General features: G+C 41.2%; 1 protein-coding gene across 3 annotated transcripts in view; it reads right to left on the bottom strand.

Moving 5' to 3' along the window:
• Positions 1-16,874, bottom strand: part of gse1b (Gse1 coiled-coil protein b) — a 266,120-nt gene that overhangs the window by 47,692 nt on the left and 201,554 nt on the right. The window contains exon 1 of one of the 3 annotated variants that reach the window (XM_088938667.1): positions 14,112-14,143. The exons of 1 other annotated variant lie outside the window; for it this stretch is intronic. The gene's annotated coding sequence lies outside the window, so the exon portion shown is untranslated. Of the gene's footprint in view, positions 1-123; positions 227-14,111; positions 14,144-16,874 lie in introns of those variants that run through there. One more of the 3 variants, XM_088938666.1, reaches the window with a different exon arrangement.

Raw genomic sequence — 16,874 nt, 5'->3', positions numbered from 1 at the left:
TCCAAGTTACTACTTTCCACTACTCTCAGAGTTATTCTTAAACAAAACCCGGGCTGCTGCTGTTTTGTTTTTTTTTAAAGGCTAGCGATCTCAATCGGCGCGTTAACGAACCCATCTACTCACCTCAGACCAGAATAAAATCCTACTCTTTTCCGATTAAACGTGTGTGAGACAAATATCCATCGTCCCCCGGCGCCGGGCTACAGACACTTTGTTGCTCCGAGACGCTGCGGGGCCAGGCCACTCTGAGCCGGCTGCCCGGCTGGGAGGCGGGGCGCCCTGCCTCCGGGGGCCGGGACAGCGAGCACCTGCTCGGGCGACACGCCCCCGGTAGGCCGACCCCACACTGCTACTGTGTCCTGAATACGAATGAAGGACCAATGTCGCCTCCAATTTCTAGGAAGCCCAGTAACTTAGAAGACCACGCAACAGGGAAGGGGGATGCAGATTTTGATCACTTCACCGCCTAGTCAATGTTTTCTGCCAGAGACTCAAGTTTTTATTTCCCCCCCCCTTTTAATTCTGCTCTACTGCTGCCAGTGTTATATGCCCGCATCGGCACGTCTCCTTCGTTTCGGCTGTTTTTAATGTCTCCTCAGACCTGAGACGCCCCGGGCTGTCTGGGGCGTCTCCCTCCAAGAGAGCGCTCTTGCCCTCCAAGACACGCGAGGACCCTTCGAGTCGGTGACAAACTGAACAGTGAAACAAGGGATATTAAAAAAAAAAACGGTTACATCTATGCTCCAGTGTGCTACTCTTGAAACGGAAACCTGTGGTCGGAGATCTTTTTTTAAGCCTTCGTAGTTCAAATGCTGCCTCTTCCTTGGGACGTCCGTTTATATACGCGCAGAACCGACGTGTCGGAGCTCAGGGACGACCCGTCTAAGCCCTGCATACCTGCAAATCGCACCCGGGCCGGGCTCTCTGCTGCGGTTTTAAACTAACTTCTCGCTTCAAACAGCACATGGAGCCCCACTGAAACGCGAGCATACACTGGCGTGTCCACAGAACATTTCTGCCATACTTTGAGACTTTGAGGTTCGAGCTATTGTTAACATGCATTTCCAGTGTTGTGAATTACCATATTTATTTTTTAAGTAATCTGTTAAGACCAAGTATTGTCATCCGCTGTGCAAAAGGTGAAAACTGTGCCCGGTAATGAAACGATTTACATAACCACAATTGTTTTTCGTCCCATTTCAATTACATAAGGAATAGTCTATATACACCTGAGGAATCTCACATTGGAAACGGTGACAAAAGAGTTTTTCACACTAAAACCGCTGTACATATGTTCGAACTGAAGCAGTAAATCCAGTGACATCGAAGCGGAAATTCACCAGAAAGCGGTCCAGCGGCTCACTGCGTTCGGGGTAGCAGTAGCTCGACTCCACGGTAGCAAAGAGAGCATTGAATTTCATTTAAATAACAGAGCGGGACTCGGGGGTGAAAAAAGATACTCTGAAATTTACTTAAGAGACCACTAGAGGCCAGCCACCAGCCAAGAGCTCTGTTTAAAGGAAATTCTACCGGCATAGCAAGATTGATGACAGGTTCTGTTGCCTGTCAAAGGCTGCTTTGTAAAATACAAGTAAATTAGCCTGCTTTTGTTAAGAAGCGAGTACAGATTGCGGTGTTTGAATTTGCCCTGAGTGGCTCTCACTGTATACGCTCAGGCCCGCGGTTAGCTCCTCTAGAACTAACAGTTTCCCTAATGAAATTCTTTTTCAATTTCACTTTTCACCGGAATGTAACTGCATTCTGAAAGCATAATGAATGCATTGTTACTCCTGTGTTCATGCATAATTCTACAAATTTTATATTTAAAATTATTAAAAATAGTTTAGAACTACCATGCCTTGATTTTTCCAGAAAATATTTTAAAAAACAATGTAAAACTAGGACAATAAATAGGTGAAAACCGAGTTGTGCAAATATTGATTTTAATACGATAAACAAAATAGAAATGAATTATTTATAAATAAACCAAGACAAATCTATACAAACATGAAATGATTCACAGTCAGTTCTTTTTATGGTTTAAAAAAAACATGCTGATAAATGTGTACAGTATGCACGCTGATTTTGTATTAAAAGGAGAGTTATGTACAGCTACAATTTAGTGCTAAAAGCTTAGCTGTCACCACTGTTACAAACTTCCAAACGTGAGACTGTGCAATACCACCAGCAGTTTCTCGCAGGTACCACACTCTTGTGATATTAGGGGTGGGTAAGGAGAGTATAGCAGGCGGCCCAGCAAGCCAACAGTTTTACAGGTTTCCAGGAACAAAGGCACTAGAAGAATTCTCCGTCTAATGCCAGCACTGTGTTCTTGTGATCTGCCAGTGTGCTGCTGTAATAGTGACAGTGACTGTCACAGAACTGCAGTTAGGACAGCCACAAAACCTCCCAGGTTCACCTGGTATAAGCTGTATGCCGATGGGTACAGTTTGGTCTGCGTTTGGCACAGAATCTCACAAAATGACAAATATTGAGAGAACAACCAGAGGCTGTCCGTGACACTAATAACATTTAAAAAAATGAAGAGCAAAGCAACATTTACCAGTTTAATTCTAGATCTGGCGGATCGTTTACCCCCTCAGAAAGGCTTTTTGCACCATTTCCTCCAGCGAACGGGTTTTATGCTAATCGGCAAACACATTATGAAACAGCACCTCTGGATACAAAATTCAAGCATCATAATAAATCCTAAAACTTCCATGGGAATTTAATAAATACGCTGGTGTGGCACCTGAGTAATGAATGCTGAAAGACGCAGCGAAGTTTGCCATCTTTGTTAATGGCCTTCTCTTCCCAGATGCATGGCTATTAACCGCATTCTTTGCACTTGTTAGTGAATCACAGCTTGTTCCTCCTGTCATAAATAATGAAGAATAAAGCAAATTGTCTGCTCTGAAGAGCAATCCATATTCACAAGCACAAAGTGAGGGAATGAGCCAGTGCTCACAAAACTTGATGGTAAGAAAACACCTGTAACAATACTCACAATTACAAATTGTGCGATCTATCTAGGCAAAAAAAACACCTGCTTTGTCAATGACAGACTAAGTAAGTTCCTCTGTTTGCAAAATATGGTGGGTCCATATGTATAAGTAAGCCTGCTGAAATGGCACCTGCAATTACCAGGAGACTATGCATTAGGTGCTTGTGTGCAGGAAAGATTTATTGTTGCTTTCAAGTAAGTGCAAGGTAATGGGGAGCTATAATAAATCAATTAGGGTTTGTGATTTAAAGGGTGGTCTTAAACATCCATAACATCTCCAAACTTAACAAGATGACAGTCTAAGCTTCCTGTGACATTAGCAAAAAACCTTTTAGCCTCCTCTCCAGGCCTGGACCAGCAGACACACACACTTATTGTAAATGCACCGCCTTTGTCTGATCGCCTCTCCTCGCTTCTGGACAGTTCACGTTGCAGCGGTTTGTACTGTTAGAGGTCTTTTAGGGAATCATCAGCAAAAGTTAGAGCTTCATAGATGTGAAGGTTGGTTATTTTTAATAAAGGTCTCGGCTTCATTACCTAGTCAATCTCATTAAAAGCAAGTCTTTGTGTCAAAAAGCAGATGTACAAAACACCATGACAGATGAGTAAAAAGTACATAGGGGTGGAAGGCAGGCTGCATGCAGGTCCCATGGAATTTCAGTGATGGATATTAAAACTAATACATACCAGACACGTGAGATAATCTATTAAAACCATTAAAGTGAAGATAACCTCACTATAGGTCTTACATCACATGGATTGTGAAATGTGGTTTAAATTGCTGCACAAATACAAGTTCAAGACACAACAGGCTGAGCTGGTACGCACTCACTCATCTCAGCCTTTTGGCCCCACGGAAAGAAAACACATCTGAGGGGGTAGTTTGCACTTGGTCTGTTTTGCGATGGTTTTCAATTTTTCAAGTAGCATGAAATCAGAAATCAGAAATCACTGCCTGCTGTCAAGCCCTCTCTAAAAACATGGCTATGTACGGTCCTGATGTGGACCCCCATCCGCCTCACGATAAACTCTGAACCTCCCTAGTGAACCGCAGGGCTAATGCTGACGCATGAACCGGGGGTCACGGCTTTCATCAGGTTTGGATCTCTCTGCAGCTCCTAGGATCTCAGGCGCGTACTTTTCAAGAGCCTGCTTAAAACAGGGATTTCACTGGCAATCATGCCAAGCAGAAAGAAGGTAATAAAACACCCTTCTATTAAAAACAGGGAAAAATTGGATGCGCACCATGAATTAATTACTCTACCTACACAGCCATTACACAATCATTAGAGGCAGTCACATAGCTGACCTTCCAATCTGAGTTAATTAAGCAATAAAAGAGATGGCTGTGTGAAAATCCAGCAAAGGAATGGTTTGGATGTAGTGCTACTTGACAACCCGGCTTTTTAGTAAGATTTCAAGATAATTTGCACTGCCCAGAGGAAAGGCACTCTTAGTGCTGTAGGTAAGGCGTGCTTCTGAGCCCAGGTCCACTCCTACTGCAGTAAGCACATCTAACAGAACGAAGACACAAATAACTGCAGCAGACAATGGCACTCAGAGCGGGTTCTGGGTTCTGGACCTTGATTTTCAGGTACGTACAAGAAGCTGTGCACTTCAACGGGAACTTGGTCTTTACTGCACCTAGCGATTGCGTTTCACTGAAGAGACAAAGGAAAGATGCGAGTTCACCAATATCAAAACAGTGACAAGCATAAAACATCATCATAGCACCCCTACTAGAACAGGTGCTAATAGTACTTTTAACCAAAATTCAAGATGTTCTGGAACATAAAGCTTTACCTCAAGTGATCTTGTTTGCAAGAAAACAGAAATATGAATTAAAATATTTGCCTATTTCTTTGTGTGGAAAGTCTCTGGCGCTTTCTGTCGGGATCACTTGATGATCTTTGTGAGCCCAGCTGGGGGAGGTGTTTCTGGGGGACCTATTGTGCAGAGTCTGAGGGCTTTCACATTCTCTTTTGTGTGTGTGTGCAAACCTCTTTACTGTTCCTAGCATGCCTTAGGCATCCCTTTTTTAATTTCATAAAAAGGCTTAAGTTACTATGAGCTTTTAGAGGAGTGCATTGCTGCTAAATTCATTACAATATATCACCCACAGGAGACAAGACCTTTCTTGTATGGAGTGGGCGATGCATAAATAAATAAATAGGAGCCCTTGCTGTGATCCCATTGAGTCCCTAACAACTCTTCTGCTTCTTAACCTGTTTTGCCCCTTTCCCCTGTGCCTTTCTCCTGGGCTTCTTGTCTCTCTCCTCTCTCTGCAGTGTACAGCTGCACCCCCTTCACAATCAGTTAACAGCTGTTTTGCATACATTTTGAATTCTAATTGCCTTTTTTCTTCTTCTACTTCTGTGTTTTTTTCCTCGCACAGCCACTGTGCTGGTGAATAGGAATAAAGAGGGAAAGCTGGGCACCGCAAAAGCATGTGTGCTTTTTTTCTGTGTGAAAGAAGGTCTCCTTCACCTTCTTTTTGAAATCCCTTCAAGACTGAAAGAAGCGGAGTTCAGGGCCTCTCTTTTCTCCCTGAACAACCAGCAACTATCAAACCTTTCAGCTCCATCTGAAGGAGAGAGACTGAAAAAAAACAAGAAAAGGAGGTTTGCCCCCCCGCTCCTCACAGCCCTTCTCATACCTATCATGATGTGACCCAGTGGTGCTTCAATGGCTCTGTTGACACTAGCAGGCATGTCATTAGCAGGGATGTGTAAAAAAAGCCAACAATGAAGAGCTCGAGAGCATGGGAGCACCGGGGGCCTGTCTGTGTCTAGCCTTAAGCCGTGTTATTAAATTATAGCTGGGTAAAGAACGGCAATTAGGATGCAAAATGTATGCAAAAAAAAACGGGCTATTAACTGATTGCAAAAGGGCTGCAGCTGCAGAATGCAGAAAACGAGAGAGGGAGATGCCTTCATGATACGCGATAGTCAAGAGCAAGAGGCAGGTCAGAATCCCCATGTGCTATTAGTGCATTAAGTCACTGATGGTGTTAAAATGGCTTTTAGAAATATGTTAGTGCAATTAGCACAGCAGCCAAGTGCCACCGAGGTTAACATCCATATTTTCAGATTGGGAAGTCCCTGGAAATTGCCTCACAATCATTACCTGTAGAGACAGCTAATATTTTGGGGTCACCATTAAAGGTCTTTAGGATGGGTGAGACTTTTATTCCCTGCAAAATCAGATAGTAACAGCTTTAGGAGCATTAGCTGTGTGTACATATTATTTAACAGAGGTGTTTATTTTTTATTTATGCAACAAAACTACTTTTTCCATGTTGTTTAAATAAACAAGTATTAGAAAAATAAAATATTAATGAATATTAAACATTGTGTCATTAGATACCGCAACTCTCACCAGGATAAGTAGACTGAAAATGAACACAAAAACTATAACATCAAGTTGTGATGATATGAATCTCCCTACAGTGAAATGAAAGCAATTCACAGGTGTTTGAACATGTAAAGCACCGACATCCCGATCTCAGCTATTTCCCTGGATATTGTGTAACAAAGCAGTAGCTTATGAACTGTTTGTTTTTAAATGTATTATTTTTTCAGATTTTACACTTATTTATATGTGTAATACTTGATGTTATATAATGATTGACAACTTTGTTTCTGGTAATTCATGCATGTCAAAAAAAGAAAACTAATATGATGCAAATAAAAAATGTATTATTTCCTTTTTGATTGTACTGTATATACAGGGACATTTTTTAAACTCCTATCACCAAATTGGAAAATTGTACACATAAAATAAAGATAGATAGATACATATACATTGCCCAATACTCAGCTGTTGCATGTATGCCCCTCTGTGTATATAAATAAATAAAATAAATAAAAAACTCTCACTATGACCAGGCTAGAGCAAATATTAACCTGCTTCATTTGGGCAACAATTGATGTATTTCATCATGCATGCATCTATCTCACACAATGATGACCCAGCTTCTTTCTTTAACTGTCTTTCTACCTAAAGCTTCTAAGTTGTTAATGAATTCACCTTGTGTTATAATGTGTTATGTATTGTGTTATGTTTTTAACTGCCTCCAAAGCAATTTTCTCAGCTGGGACAATAATGTGAGGGTCTCTAATTAATGATAGTTTCAGCTCAGCATGAAGCGATATGCATTATATTGTCTTTATATATGTTCCTTTGCAATCTGGAAAACCACAGGCGACTTGTTAACATTATTGCACACATCCACAGGCAGACAGAAATCCTCCCCAGCTCTTGGAAACAGGACACCCGATCAGACTCAGCAGAGATGATGTTGATAAGATGAGTTTCTAAATGCAGATAGAAATGCAGCATAAAATTGAAGTGATGTGTCAGTGGGATGAACTGGGTCTTTGCAGAGATTCCATTGGGACGACTCGTCTCTGATCTCCTCTCTGTCACAGTTATAAATTGTGACCAGCTGGCTGCTAGATACTATTTTTATTCTCAGGATAATTGCTTCATTAAGAGGGGACACTTTCTGATCTACAGTGGGAAGGTCTTAATCTTGCAATGTTTTGGAAATAACTAGTGGTGCATTCTGACAGCAAGACTGTCTCAGATTCCATTGTCAATTAATTTGGCACTTAGTGGTTTCATTAAAGGGTGCTGGGTGTGACCCTGTTTAATAGCTGAAATCTTTTCCCCCTTATTCTTCAAGACTATGCACTTTTTAACATTACCCTTCACTGCTTAATGCATTCTGCACTGTGCGTAAAACAATTAATGGAGTAGATATAAAAATACTGTTAATGTTGCGATATTAAAAAATAATATTGCTGATGTCGGAAAACAATTTAATTGCTTAGCCTGCCAAAAATGTTATAAATAGCAAATGAAAAAATAGAGATAAGAAATCTATTTTTATTAATAAAAATTCTTTCACTGCAGAAAAGAAACAGCTTTTATTGAAAACTGCTTTTGCCACTGCTGTAAAGAAATGATTATCACACAACTAGAGAAAGGATTCTGCAGGCTCTGATGCTGATCTGCTCACTCAAATGCACTGACATGGTAGGACACTGAGAAAGAAAGGCCACAGCTGGATTGAACAGCTGCAAGTCTCCAAACAACATATGCAGTACTTAATAGTAAGAAAGTAAAAAAACAGAACATGGCAATGAAAAAAGATATTATCACTCTGGAATCAGTCCAGAGAAGAGCAACCACATTCCTGGACTAAAAGGAACGTCCTACATTGAAAGGCTAAGAGAAGTGAACCATTTTTGATCAGAAGGGACCATAGGGTGCCCTGATGAGAGTATTTAAAATCCTCAAGGACAAGGACAGTCTGTTGGACTAGCTCAGTATCAACAGTGAACCACAAACTAGAGGTCAGAAGTGGAAAGTGGAAGTGTATTTAAAACTGTTAGTTAGAGGTGCTTTTCTACTGCAGGAGTATGCTGAATCAGAAAACCCTGGATTCTTTAAAGCATTGCCTGGAGAAGATTCTTGGGTCGATTAGCTACTAAACAACAAACAGGCTAAATAGTTACATGGCCTCCTGTTCGTAACCTTTCTTGTGTGTTGAGAAACAAAATGTATAGGTGGTCCACACAACCTTTGCGAACTGACAAGTCATCCAAGACACTAGGATGGATCTGATCTTACATTTTATGAACGAAAAACATGAGTACCCTTGGGACCTCCAATAAAAGACAACAGATCACTTTAGAAGCCCGTGAATCTCTGAAAGGAATCTTCTACAAAAACAGAACCACAAGACTACCTCTCCCAAAACCAGGCGCTTCAGGGTTAATTTTCTATGTTAATTTACCTCTTTAAGAGTGCTTTAAAAGCCCCACAGCCAGCACTATTTTGCATAGGTGGCAGTTTGTGGTGAGCATGTCACAGGCAATACTTTGCAAAAGTATCCAGATCCTTGCAGTTTTCAAATTTAGTTGCTCTAATAATTGCAGCCATGACACTTTGAAGTACCAATTAATATTTGTTATTTGCATAACCTACTCTTCTAATTCAAAGCAAAAAACAAAAAGAAAGAAGTAGATTAATAATATGAAAGAAAACTGGAAAAGTCATGATTACATAAGTATTCAAACCCTTTATTGGGGCAAACCTAAATTAATTCAGTTGCATAAAATTACATTAATGAGGCACACAATTATTTGAGTAGTCTTCATCTCTGTGCAATTACAGTAGTGCACATGATTTCAGAATAAATACACCTAAGTACAGTACATTCATCCCAGTAATGTCCCTCAGACTGGTAAGAAATACAGGAATACAGGAAAACTGTATAAAAACATTTCAAGACTCTTAGTACAGTATATCTCTGAGCATGGAATAGTTAACCAGTAAGAAGTGGAAGGCACTCAGACACTCTCTAGATCAGACTGTCCTTGCAAACTGAGCAGCTGGGCAATGAGGACACTGGTTAGGGATATGAATGTGAGTCTCACAGTGACTTGGAAAGAGCTGGACAGTTCAGTGGCTGGGATGGGAAAAAATGTCCACGAGCCGACAGTATCCTGTTGACATTCCACAAACGGGCTTGTGTTAAATTGAAAAAAACCAAACATATCAAATCCCACACAAGATTTACAACACAGCACCTAAGTGATCCTTCAAATGTATGGCAAATGGTTTTATGCTCAAACAAGATAAAATTTTAACTTTTAGTTCTACAGGCAAAGCGCTACATGTGATACAAACCCCACCTAGTGATGCCCTCAGTCAATGCTGCCCCTAGTGTCCAGCATGGTGGCGGCAGCCTTCTACAGGGGCTGAGGAGCCTGTTAAGACCGAGGGGAACACAGATGGAGCCAAGAACTCCATCATTGCTCTCAAAAACCTGCTTCAGACCTAAAACTAAGACAGAAATTCATCTTTCAGCAGGAAATGACCCAAAGCACAAGTCAGAGCTACAATGGAGTAGTAGTTCAGGAATGATTTAAGAATAAGAAAGTGAATGTCCTTGAGTGGCCCAGTCAGAGTCCTGGCTTTAATCCTTCTGAGAATCTGTAGAAAGTCCATAAGTGATTTCTGAGTAACTTTAAAGAGATCTACTGGTGTGCAAAGCTGGTAGAAAGTTACCCAAGAAACCTTGCGGCTGTAATTGCTGCCAAAGGTGCTGCTACCAATTACTGAGCTCACGGGTCAGAATACTGATGCAATCAACATATTTCCTCTTCTTTTGCTGACATTTACTATAACTTATCTTAATCTTAGAAGATCTTATTTAGTTTGATTTTTTTTTTTATTTGAATGTTAAGTTAAAAAATGTGCATGCATCATATTGTAATGTCCCAGCAGGGAACACCACAGGAAGGTAATAGTTTTGCAAGGCAATGTGGAAAGGCAGGCTGTGGCTCAGAAGGAACTAGAGACTTCACTATCAAGCGCATAGAGAGTGTCCTGGTAGAGGTGGGACAGTAACTACACTCGGCTGAGAAAAGCATTTGCCACAGAAAGCACAAATGTAATTTGTTAAACATTGAGACAGGAAACAGACTGCAAAAATGTAAATAAGTAATAAAAAGACAAACACCACCTTCAACTAAAACATGGCATCTCTGGTTTTCCAAATTCACCAGCCAGATAAAACCATTATCCCATCAAAACTTCTTTATGGTGTCATTATAAAATACGCATTTCCAGCAGAGTATGAAATCTGCAGCATGATTTTGCAAAGGCAGCATAAGACAAAATTGCATTTAGTTAAGTGCTGGTTGGACATAAAAAAGCTGGATTTCTGGGGCAGACTCCAGCCCTGGAATCAAGACCCCTTTGCATTAAAATACTGTCATACACACCTACTCCACAATTAAATAAAGCCTCAATATTTCAGATTACCATGTACAACGTCACTTTAAAAACAAACCTAGCCATAGGTGATAGTGTCTTCATTTCTCAACAGAAAACATAAGAAAAAAGCTTTTAGTGCATTTTCAAAGGCTCTAACACAACCTGCTGCTACAGAATACAGACTCTACGGATCATCCCTTTATTACCGTTCATACACAGAACTTGAAGAAATCCTGGATTCCAGACAGCTCTATAATTAACCCCTCGCAAAGAACCATTTCATTTCCAAGTTCGTCCACAATCGCTGGAGAGCCACTGTTTTTCCCCACACAAGACATCAAAGCCTTGCAGTCAATGTTTATCAAACGAGCCTTCTTCGAAAAAAAATCTCCTCACGCTCAGCCTTTTGTTACCTTTAATTGCACACTACAATAGGGATTCTTTTTTGATGTCTTCCTTTATTCAAGCATTGAAAGACTTTTAGCTGTAACAAGCCCAGTTTATTAATGAAATCCCTTTCAGCACGTCTGTGAATGTGTTTAAACCGTCACATACCGCGCATTTGCAACACACCACCACCGAGACACAACAAGGGAAACCAGGAGCTTGTGCAGGTGGGCAACACTGCATACTGAAGGGTCTGTCAGAGCCCCGGGCGCAGAGCAGATCTGATTTATTGTACAAGCTCTCACACTCACTCGCACACTGCGGCCTCCTGAGAAACACCGGAGTGGATGAACTTGACCTTTTCCTCGAGCAGCCGGGGCAGAGATCGGCTTGGAGCAGGAGACTGGCTCCAGAGGGTCCACACCGAAGCACGGGAAGAAAAACACACAGTCAAGCAGACAAAGCACCTCCAAGCGTGGTCGAGTTGGGCTTGATCCAGAATTGACCACAAAGGTGATTGCAGAGCAGTGTGTCAGGCGTTTTGTTAAAGTGACTAATTGAGCAAACCTCACAGAGGTTAAATGAAAAAATGATGTACTGCAATTATTTGCTGGAGGGAAGAGAAATATTTTTAGAATACTCTGCCTGCTTCAGAGCAGTTCAGCTATCCCTCAGTTTCTGAGCGCGAAGGACAGGAATACATGGCAGGGCACATCCAGGACGGGATTCTGACTGGGATTTGGGAAGCTGATGGACCCTGAAGGAGCCAGGGCTAAGAGAGGGCTTTGTACAAGTCGTAAACTATGAGAGACGCGGAAGCACAGCAAAATTAAGAAACAAAAGCAGCCCTAATGTTAAAAATTATATCTGGGGGGCTTGTGAAAGGGCAAACAGCCATTTCTGCTCATGTTCCTCTCTCTTCACTCTCACACAACATCTGTAGACAAAGGGCAAGGCAACAGCAGCAACGAAAGTGTGTCACAGGTGAAGACTGGGCAGGGATATTTTGGACGTTTGTCTCGGCTTTCAGACTGTTTTGCTCTCGCCGCTCACGGGCCTGGCTGCTGCGGACCTCACCCCTTTCCTGCGGAATCCCACCCCCTCCAGGGGACTGGCTCCACTTCCACGACTGAGCGCTCACGCGAACAATGGCAGCGGTGCGGGACTGCGGGGTGGTTTTGTGTGCTAGACTGATGTCGTATGGAGTATGAACTAAGACAAGCATGTTTCCGTCTTGATCTTCCAGTGGAAAGAAGATCAGAAAGCCATGTTCGAATGCCTGTAATTGACTTTTGTAACAGATTTTACTCCTATAGGGTTTCTGCTAATGAATTACAGAAGCACAGTTGTGAACCACCTGTCTGCTCAGTCTCAGGGTTGTCATCTTCACTGAGGTGTCCACAGCCCCACTCCTTCCCTGCCTTGTGTCACTCTCCAGATAAAACTTCCTTCTGCAAAGCTTTGAACAGATGGTGCTGGATAAATAAACACTCACATTCGAAAATGTAAAGAAAAAGACAGTACAGAGCCTTACGGATTTTCTTCTTCTCAAACGTTTACAGTGAAATAATCACATCCTGTCAAATACGGAGTCTTCCCACACTGCCGCAGGATTCAACGGCAGATACAGGCAGACATGGGTTATAGGTTTTCAGAGTAAACAAATCCCAAAACAAAGGTGTGTTCATCACAGAAGACACAGATCATGATCTAATGAATTGTTAGTAAAGAACCAAGAGCAAAATAAACCAGCATCTTCTGTAACAGTGAATGAAATTGCTGGTCACAAATTAATTCAACTGAACAAGATACACCCTTGTAGTATGGTGGGTAGTCAGTAAAAGCCACAGAATCTGCCCCCCTTTATCTTTTTCGATGCATTAGTGCAGCATGCATTGGAATTTGAATGGATTACACCAGAACGGTTTTGTAATCCTTCTAGTATTTACATGTCTGTGAATATCTTTTCCATCTCATCACCATGTGTCACACTGTGCACCTTGAAGTGCCCTGAAAAAGAATGGACACTGCCAAAACAGGAGTAGGAGCATCATTAACCTCCCATCAGTCCAGGCAGTAACCACACCCACAGGACTGTGACTGTGACACATAGTACCGTGTTTCCCTTTTGGACTGACAGGGTACATAGTCAATCGGTCACTCTCATTCTGACTCTTATTTGCATGAAAAATCTCCTGGGCAACCCAGGAGTTAGACCAGACAATGATACCTACAAGGAATTAAATGTGAAAGAAAAACATCACTTGCAGTTTATGTTACATAAATACTTCTAATCCTGCTTATTAGAATTTACATATCATGCATCTGTGAAAAGTGGAGTACCAGAGCTTCCTTATAGGAGAAACCAGGAGCTGTCTTCTGTTTATCAGTTCTACGTCTCATTTTAGGCATCAAAGCTTCATTTTAGAATTTAAAATCAGATGTTAAAAGGAAACCTAATACAGGGCCCCTAAGTTTTATTCACCTGATTTCCGAATCTCACAATAGGCAAGCAACAGCCGTTTCACCCGTATAAATAAAACACTTAGAAAGCTTTGAAGCTTTTCATGGATGCTCGCTGCGTGAATCATGTTCAGTGTTTCCTCTTGCTTCGCAACTCAGGGTTTGTATCTTGCTACCACATGCTGGCTCCTTCTCCCAGATACTTGATGTTTCTTTCAGCACCCTGACCTGCCTAGTTTCTGTGCTGCTTTATAGCTTTATGTTACTCTATAGGAGCTAAAAGGGAACATATGCAGAGACTATTAACCAATGTAGCAGTAATAGCTTGAAGGGTTTTAGCATTACGAACGCTGGTGACCGCCCCATTAGCCTGTTCAATTTTCATAAGCCCTTTCATCGATCACTCGGACACAGATCATTGATTTGGCAAATGACAGCAAGCAGAATAATAAAAGCCTCTCTCTACCTTTGGTCTCATGGCGGCGTACACTGGCGACGCAGCTGTTGCCTTGCTTACAGTCTCAACACCTCTCTCCTGCAATGCCTTCTCGGAAACGCACTGATATGCAACTTACACCATGAGTCTGAGGTCCTTATTATTTAAATGTATTCCGCCTTTCAGTTGCAACACAATTAAAAATGTACGTTCTTCTATTAGAAACAGAAGCAGCTAATCATTACCTGTCCATTTAAATGGATGAAAAATCTTTCCATAATGTTCAGAGATAAAGGACTGGTTCAGTCAATTTGGTGGGGTGGTCTTGTTGTTTTGACTATACCAGTTAGAACTGTACCAGATTTTTGCAGACAATATTTCAATGGATGATTAGCCCCAAAGGTTCTTACACAGGCTGAAGGAAACATCACCATTATGTTCTGAGACTATGCTGATGGCATTAGTTTTACCTTTTTTTCTTGTAGCAATACTGAAAGAGAAGTTTATTAATATCACCATCAATTAAAGCATCAAGGGTCAAAACATACAGAAATACCAGGATCCACACAATCAGTGTAGATTTCTTTTTCTGTTTTTCACAACTAGATATTGGACAAGACATTTGTAAAAAAAGCTTTTGAGCCCTGTTGGCGAGTTTATAAATACGTTTATAAATGTAGTTTAGAGGCACATAGGGATACATCCTTCGCAGTGATGAAGTCTCACCTTGACACCTGTCTCTGTTCTGCAGGTCATTTATCTAAAAAAACTTTTTTTGTAGGTTTAGGAGATGTAAAGTGTGTTGGCTATCTTGCCAATCTGGATTTACTGCTATGCCCCAATAAAGACATTTCATCAACATTACTGCCTGTCTGAGTCTGTCATTAGGCTCCTCTCCCCCACTGTAAAGAGCCACACGTCCAGTTAATTCACTCCAAACCTCCCATGAACCACAGGCAGAGTGGATAAACACAGATATAACAGAGGAACACAGACCTGCAATGTAACACAGAAGAATCTGCGATGTTAGATTATCTGTAGTACTGAAAAGGTGCACTAAGATGCACCTGTCTTCTTGCTTACTATAACATAATAGCTTAACTGGAAACAACTCCTATCAGGTAAGTAACTACACAGCAAGAAGAATAACAATAGGACACTTATAAGAAAGACATTTTCGCTTATCAGAGCTGTACACAGACGCTTTGGCAGCAAGCAGCACTGCAAGAGCTATTTTGCATCACACTGTAATCAAGATACTCAAATCAATATTCATTCAGACAAAATAATGCAGAATTCACTCCTACTCTCCATCGACTGAATACTGCGGAATTTAGCAGTTACTTTATTCACCAACATTAAAATAAATACAGAAAATATCATTGCAATGAGATTACACGCACTTTATAGAAAGAGGTGCATGTGGGGGGGATTTAAGATCCTGTAATCCCTTCATACAGGGAGATACTAAGGATTTAAAAAATCCGAAGGCTCAGGCGGTGATTTTCTGTTTCAGGCGACTGAGAGTGGCACAGAAAAAAGAAAAGACTGCCTACTGTATGTTTCAGTAGCAATATTAGTCCATTAGTGTTACATGCAGAAGATTGGTGGGTCATTTACCTAACTCATCTCCAGTGCTTTGAGTTTCCAGCTGAAACAAAAAGCTTTTTTTGGGAGTTGGTAATCGGGAATGACCTCTTCTCTTTCAACTGAAAAGATGAAATGATTGACAGTAGTTCATTCACTGTGGAAACATCATTGAGGAGGTTTTTCTGAGGGGTTTCTACAACACCTTCCATTTGTTAAGACTTTGGATCTAACTAAGAGACCAGGAAGATGTAACTATGCAAACACGCCGAAGACCACCTCAACTCATTAGTTCTGTTTTTCGAGCAGAATTTTATTAATTTACAGTAAATCTGACAATAACTAACACTTAAAAAGCTTAATATATGCTCACAATCCACTCTGTGTTGCATTCATAATAAATACAGGACGTAGCTGTTGATGAAAGGCCTGATATTAGCAGCTCTATTTTCTGTTGTGATCTAGAGTGCCTTTGTGCAGCCTACCCACTGAGCCTCAACACAAACTTTGAGCCTGACGGTTTTCCACAATGTTACATGCCCTGTCATCATTCCTAAACCCTCATTTCTGTTAATTAACATATATTTAGCAGTTTGTTCAAAATAAAAGGCATCCCTTTTCAGATGGGTTTACACAACCTGCTGAATGCCTCAGTCCTTTTGACTCTGCAAGTCTTCTCCTCCTTCCTCATGGCTTTTCCTGGGACATTTCATCTGTTTCTTCATGTCCTATTACTTTCCCAAGCACTTCATTTGATATCATTCCGGGTTTTTACAGGAGGTAAGGGAATATAGGAAAATAATGACAAGCTCTTATAGTTTATCCACCAGAAATTAAAATGGGGCCTACCTGAGAATGATTTAATCTAACAGAAAACGGAAACACGGCTCTTTAAGATAAACATTCTAATCCTGTTTATTTGCCTCCTACTTTTTCTGTGCCCCTCCAAAGAGAGATTAATGTTTGTTTTGGGGGATTAGGGCTCTTTCACATGCAAAGATGCCAGTCATTGGCCCTAAATGGGCTTTACCTTTCCTTTGTATAGACAGCGAACAGAGACTTCACCTGCACCATCTGTACAGCAATAACATGACACAGCGATGAGCAAATAGGAAACGGCCTAAATAGCTGAACTGCAGCTCAGGAAAAGGTCTTCGCTTTTACACACTATGCAGCTTTGTTTGCCTTTTACTGAATGACAACAAA

This window comes from Atractosteus spatula, chromosome 21, assembly GCF_055471065.1.
Source record: "Atractosteus spatula isolate fAtrSpa1 chromosome 21, fAtrSpa1.hap1, whole genome shotgun sequence".
Lineage (NCBI taxonomy): Eukaryota > Metazoa > Chordata > Actinopteri > Semionotiformes > Lepisosteidae > Atractosteus > Atractosteus spatula.
Note: the sequence above shows the minus strand (reverse complement) of the source record. Positions and strands in the feature narration are given on the sequence as shown.